At 44.8% G+C, this 6,899-nt stretch overlaps 1 pseudogene; it reads left to right on the forward strand.

The window, feature by feature from the left end:
- Positions 1 to 2,837: 2,837 nt before the first annotated feature.
- LOC103077573 (ankyrin repeat domain-containing protein 9 pseudogene) lies at positions 2,838 to 3,783 on the forward strand (annotated as a pseudogene).
- The last annotated feature ends 3,116 nt before the right edge of the window (positions 3,784 to 6,899 follow it).

Here is a 6,899-nt window from a genome sequence, read left to right on the forward strand (position 1 = left end):
CCTGGGGTCTCTGTTTGGTGGGTGGGCAGGTTTCCTGTTGTGGGAAAAATGTTAGTGAAATGGTTGTCTTGTGCTGGGTGATGCTAGAATGAAAGCTCTCCTTATGCTCAATGCTACCATCAATCAACCAGCTACTTCAACTAACACAGGACCCAGAGTGGGTGCACATAGGGCATGTCTGTGTTTAGAGCACTGAGACCTTGTCTCCAGACAGTAAAAAATATTAATAAATACATTGAATGGATGAGTGACTGAATGGTAGCTACATCTATTCAATTTTGTATGGATCATTTTATAATACATGGCTTCTAATACATGGCTTAAGTCTATGAGGCAACAGTTTTCACTGCATTCTTTATAAGGAGATTGAACACTTTTCTCTTTCACCATCAAAACAAGAATGCTTTTTGGTTCCTATTTGGAGGTACTGGTTTCTGGGTGTTCATTTTATGTTTGGACTTGGTCTATATTGAAAGTAATGAGAATGGGAACTTTCGTTTCCCTGGCCTCTCGGGCTCTCCAGGGCTGAGTTAAGGGTGGAGTTCACTGAGGGTGAAGTTCTGTTTACTTGTCAGCCACACCAGGGGTACATATTGATCTGATTACTCCATCCAGTTATTTTGTTCTCACATTTCTGCCACTTTGGAGGTGAAGTCTTCTTTTGGGAGCTGGGGTAGATGAGCTTCAAGGTGGAGTGCTGGTGGCAGCAAGGAGACAATTCCCATGGCTGCTTGGTCCGTACCTGTATACAGCCTCTCACCTCCATCTGATCTCCACCTTAGGCCACAGTGGGACATGCAGGCAGGGAAGACTTGGAGTGCCGTGCCTGATGTGAGGTGTGGGCTGGGGTGTAAAACATCAGAAAGGACCCTCTGGAGGACACTGATGCTGGCTGCTTTTCAGCAAATCACTCAGTAACTATTCAGAGTATGCCTGCACTCTGCAATTCCATCATAAGAGCACTGGGAGGATATTAAAAGAATAGTGTGAAGCCTCACCTCATTCTACCTACCTGCCTAGTGCTCACTATAGCCGTTGAATAACCTGAGTGCCTGCTCTTCATCTGGACTGCGTGAAACACAAGGACACTGCCAGGAGACTTGTTCTCCACAACTTTAACACCTAACAGAGTACTAAGAATCCAGAATATCATCAATGAATGATTCTTAATTAAAAAAAAAAAAGTGGCGGGGGGTGTGGTGGTGGTGGTGTGAAGAATTGGGAGATTGGGATTGACATATATATACTAATATGTACTAATGGAAAACTAATAAGAACCTGCTGTATAAAAAAATAAATAAAATAAAATTCAAAAATTCAAAACAAAAGTCTACCAAAACAAGTGGTATAAATAAATACTGCAACATTTTAGAGAAGGGAGAGATGTTTTTGGTGCAATATGGGCAGGAAACCTTTTCCAGATCAGGGACACTTATATGGGACCTTGAAGGGAGTGTGTAAATTAAGTGGTGAGTCCCTCTTTCCTTGTTACACTTGCAAGTCTCCAGAAACCTCTCCATAATGTTGGCCCTGGATTACTGCTTTATGTGAGCCAGCACTCAAGGGTTAAACAGCAGAGAGCCTGATTATATAAAATGAGTTCCAGATTTAGGACAGAATCTGAATTGATACGTCCCATGCTCTATTCCCTGGGAAAATAAAGAGAAAAAAGGTGAATCCCATCTGGTGGTGCTGGGGAAAGTTCCCTCAGAGAGAGACCAGCACCAGGGAGGGGGTGGGGCCTGAGCAAGGAAGTCATTTCCATGACATTTCAAGCTTGTAATTCCAAATATACAGCAGATGGAGATTCTTAGGTTGCATTTCTGAGCCAGATTATAAACATCACTAATCAGCTCAAGGTAGCCTTGGAATTTCCTGAAAACTCCATGACAGCCTAACTGGGAGACATTCAGCATTCCACTGCAAAGAACTGCATCAGACCCTGTTATTCAAAGCAATTAAAATTAAAAGGCAAGATTGGAAGAGCAGATTAAAATGATCTAACTTTTGCTGTTTGAAAAACTCACTTCAAATTCAACAATTCTAGTTAGGTTGAAAGTAAAAGAATGGAAAAAGACATACCATGAGAATATCAATGAAAAAAAAAAACCATGAGTGGCTATATTAATATCCAATAAAGTAGATTCCAGAGCAAAGAAAATAGCTAAAGACAAAGGGGGACATTACATAAAGATAAAAGGAAGATATTATAATTCTAATTGTATACACAAAAAACAACAGAGCTTCAAAATACATGAAGCAAAACCTGATAGAACTGAAAGGATAAATAGATAAATCCACAATAATGATTGGAAATTTCAACGTATACCTCTAATCAACTAATAGAATTACTGGAGAGAAAATCAGCAAGGAAATAGATATGAACAACAGAATCTAACAACAGGATCTAATTGGCATATATAGAAGACTCCAACCAACTGCAGCAGAATACACAGTTTTTTTCAAGTGCTCATGAACATTCACAAAGATAGAACATATCTTGGAACAAGGCCCGCCGCCGGTGCCGGCACCGCCGCCCAGCGATCTGGCCACGGCGGCTCAGAGCGCGGCTGCGGCGGGCGCGGGCGGTGGCGGCACCCTCCCGTCTGTCTGTCCTGGGAGCTTCGCCTGCGCGCCGACCCGCGGGGGCCAGCAAGCTTTCCGGCCCGCAGCGGGGGCGGGGACGCCAGGCCAGTGGCCCCTCCGACCCCCACGATGAGGAAGCTGAGGCTCAGGCAACAGTAATACACCCGCCTACACAGAACTAGGTAATCGCGGTGCGCTAGCCAGGTGGTCGGCCCCAGGCCCATGCCGTGAGACCGGGAGGCGCCGCCAGCATGCCGTGGGACGCGCGGCGGCCTGGGGGCGGCGCGGATGGCGGGCCTGAGGGCGCGGGCGCAGCGCGCTCACGGGTGCAGAAGCAGTGCCGCAAGTCGTCGTTCGCTTTCTACCAGGCCGTTCGCGACCTGCTGCCCATGTGGCTGCTGGAGGACATGTGCGCCAGCGAGGCCTTCCACTGGGACAAGCGTGGGCGCGCCGCCGCCTACTCGCCGTCGGAGGCGCTGCTCTACGCCCTCGTGCACGACCACCAGGCGTATGCGCACTACCTGCTGGCCACGTTCCCGCGGTGCGCGCTCGCGCCGCCCAGCGCCGGCTTCCGCTGCTGCACAGCGCCCGGGCCGCACGTGGCACTGGCCGTGCGCTACAACCGCGTGGGCATCCTGCACCGCATCCTGCGCACAGTGCACGACTTCCCGGCCGAGGAGCGCAAGCACCTGCTCGACCGGCGAGGCTGTAGCCGCGTGGAGGTTCGGCGGCACGTCGCTGCACGTGGCCTGCGAGCTGGCGCTGCCCGAGTGCCTCTTCCTGCTGCTCGGCCACGGCGCCTCGCCCAGCCTGCGCGACGGCGGCGGCCTCACGCCGCTCGAGCTGCTGCTGCGTCAGCTGGGCCGTGATGCTGGGGCCGCCCCCGCCGTCTGGGCGCCTGTGCTCGGGGAGCTGCGCCAGCGCCGCCTGTTGCTGCTGGACTTACTGGCGCTGTACACACCCGCGGACGCCGCCGGCCCGGCCCGCCGCGAGCTGCTGGGCGACCGGCCGCGCTGGCAACGGCTGCTGGGCGAGGACAAGTTCCAGTGGCTGGCGGGCCTGGCGCCACCCTCGTTCTTCGCGCGTGCCATGCAGGTGCTGGTCACCACCATCTCGCCCGGCCGCTTCCCCGAGGCGCTGGACGAGCTGCCGCTGCTGCCCTTCCTACAGCCGCTGGACCTCACGGGCAAGGGCTAGACCGCGGGGGCACCCCGGGTGCTGGATTTTTGGAGAATACTATTTTTCAGAGCGTTGTACCCGGCACTTTACATATATTGTTCTCTGGACAGCAGAATAAAAAAGAACTATCTTGGAACAAAAACAAATGTCAAAACATTTAAAAGAATTGAAATCATAGAGAATATATTATGTGGGCATAATGGAATCAAGCTAGAAATCAATAACACAGAGACGAAAGGAAAATCCCTAATCATATGGAAATAAACAACATGCTTCTGCATGATCCGTGGACTAAAGAGTCTTGAAGGACTCTTTTTAAAAAGTATACCCGAATGATGAATGAAATTAAAAAAAAAAATTATATGAAGGTCTTGCTCACCATCTGCCACACAGAGTGGGGTGTTGCTCTAGGACCTCGCTTTAGACAGCCGTGTGGCTGACAGGGTCTTGCTGCTCTGGCTGGGTGTCAGGCCTGAACCTCTGAGGTGGGAGAGCCAAGTTCAGGACATTGGACCAACAGAGACCTCCTGGGCCCATGTAATATCAATCGGTGAGAGTTCTCCCAGAGACCTCTGTCTCAATGCTAAGACCCAGCTCCACTCAACGACCAGCAAGTTCCAGTGCTGGACATCCCATGCCAAAAAAATAGCAAGATGGGAACACACCTCACCCATTAGCAGAGAGGCCGCCTAAAATCATAATAAGTTCACAGACACCCCAAAACACACCACCAGATGTAGTCCTGCCCACCAGAAAGACAAGATCCAGCCTGTCTGACTAAAACACAGGCACCAGTCCCCTCAACCAGGAAGCCTACACAACCCAATGAACCAACTTTATCACTGGGGCAGACATCAAAAACATGCAACTGAGAAACTGGAATTATGAACATGCAGCCTGCGAAAAGGAGACCCCAAACACAGTAAGTTAAGCAAAATGAGAAGACAGAGAAATATGCAGCAGACAAAGGAGCAAGGTAAAAACCCACCAGACCAAACAAGTGAACAAGAAATAGGCAGTCTACCTGAAAAAGAATTCAAAGTAATGAGAGTAAAGATGATCCAAAATCTTGGAAACAGAATGAAGAAAATACAAGAAACATTTAAAAACGACCAGAAAAACTAAAGAGCAAACAAACAATGATGAACAACACAATAAATGAAATTAAAAATTCTCTAGAAGGAACCAACAGCAGAATAACTGAGGCAGAAGAACGGATAAGTGACCTGGAATATAAAATAGTAGAAATAACTACCACAGAGCAGAATAAAGAAAGAAGAAAAAAAAGAATTGAGGACAGTCTCAGAGAACTTTGGGACAACACTAAATGCACCAACATTCAAATGATAGGGGTCCCAGAAGAAGGAGAGAAAAAGAAAGGGACGGAGAAAATATTTGAAGAGATTATAGTTGAAAACTTCCCTAACGTAGGAAAGGAAATAGTCACCCAAGTCCAGGAAGTGCAGAGAGTCCCATACAGAATAAATCCAAGGAGAAACACATCAAGACACATATTAATCAAATTATCAAAAATTAAATACAAAGAAAAAAATACTAAAAGCAGCAAGGGATCTTCATGACCTTTTTTTTTTTTTTTTTTTTCTTCAGATTCCAGATGCAAGAGGGACGAGATATGGGAATATATGTATATGTATAACTAATTCACTTTGTTATAAAGCAGAGACTAACACACCATTGTAAAGCAAATATACTCCAATAAAGATGTTAAAAAATTTTTAAAAAGCAGCAAGGGAAAAGCAACACATAACATAAAAGGTAATCCCCATAAGGTTAACAGCTGATCATTTAGCAGAAACTCTGGAGGCCAGAAGGAAGTGGCAGGACATGTTTAAAGTGATGAAAGGGCAAAACCTACAACCAAGATTACTCAGCAAAGATCTCATTCAGATTCGACGGAGAAATTAAAACTTTTACAGACAAGCAAAAGCTAAGAGAATTCAGCACCACCAAACCAGCTTTACAACACATGCTAAAGGAAACACAAGAGAAGTAAAAGACCTACAAAACCAAACCCAAAACAATTAAGAAAATCTTGATAGGAACATACATATTGATAATTACCTTAAATGTAAATGGATTAAATGCTCCAACCAAAAGACATAGCCTGGCTGAATGGATACATAAACAAGACCTGTATATATGCTGTCTACAAGAGACCCATTTCAGTCCTAGGGACACATACAGACTGCAAGTGAGGAGATGATAAAAGATATTCCATGCAAATGGAAATCAAAAGAAAGCTGGAGGAGCAATTCTTGTATCAGAAAAAAATAGATTTTAAAATAAAGACTATTACAAGAGACAAAGAATGACACTACATAATGATCAAGGGATCAATCCAAGAAGAAGATATAAAGATTATAAATATAAAGATATAAAAATTGTAAATATTTATGCACCCAACGTTGAAGCACCTCAATACATAAGGCAAATGCTGACAGCCATAAAAGGGGAAATCAAGAGTAATACAATCATAGTAGGGGACTTTAAAACCCCACTTTCACCAATTGACAGATCATCAAAATGAAAATAAATAAGGAAACACAAGCTTTAAATGACACATTAAACAACATGGACTTAATTGATATTTATAGGACATTCCATCCAAAAACAGCAAACTTCTTCTCAAGTGCTTGTGGAATATTCTCCAGGATAGATTATATCTTCAGTCACAGATCAAGCCTTGGTAAACTTAAGAAAATTGAAAACATATCAGATATCTTTTGCGACTACAACACTTTGAGACTAGATATCAATTACAGGAAAAAAACTGTGAAAAATACAAACCCATGGAGGCTAAACAATACATTACTAAATAAGCAACAGATCACAGAAGAAATCAAAGAGGAAATAAAAAAATACCTAGAAACAAATGGCAATGAAAACACGTTGACCCAAAATCTATGGGATGCAGCAAAAATAGTCCTAAGAAGGAAGTTTATAGCAATACAATCCTACTTCAAGAAACAAGAAAAATGTCAAATAAACAACCTACCCTTACACTTAAAGCAATTAGAAAAAGAAGAACAAAAAACCCCCAAAGTTAGCAGAAGGAAAGAAATCATAAAGATCAGACCAGAAATAAATGAAAAAGAAATGAAGGAAATGATAGC

The sequence above is a fragment of the Lipotes vexillifer genome, unplaced genomic scaffold (genome assembly GCF_000442215.2).
Source record: "Lipotes vexillifer unplaced genomic scaffold, Lipotes_vexillifer_v1.1 scaffold72, whole genome shotgun sequence".
Lineage (NCBI taxonomy): Eukaryota > Metazoa > Chordata > Mammalia > Artiodactyla > Lipotidae > Lipotes > Lipotes vexillifer.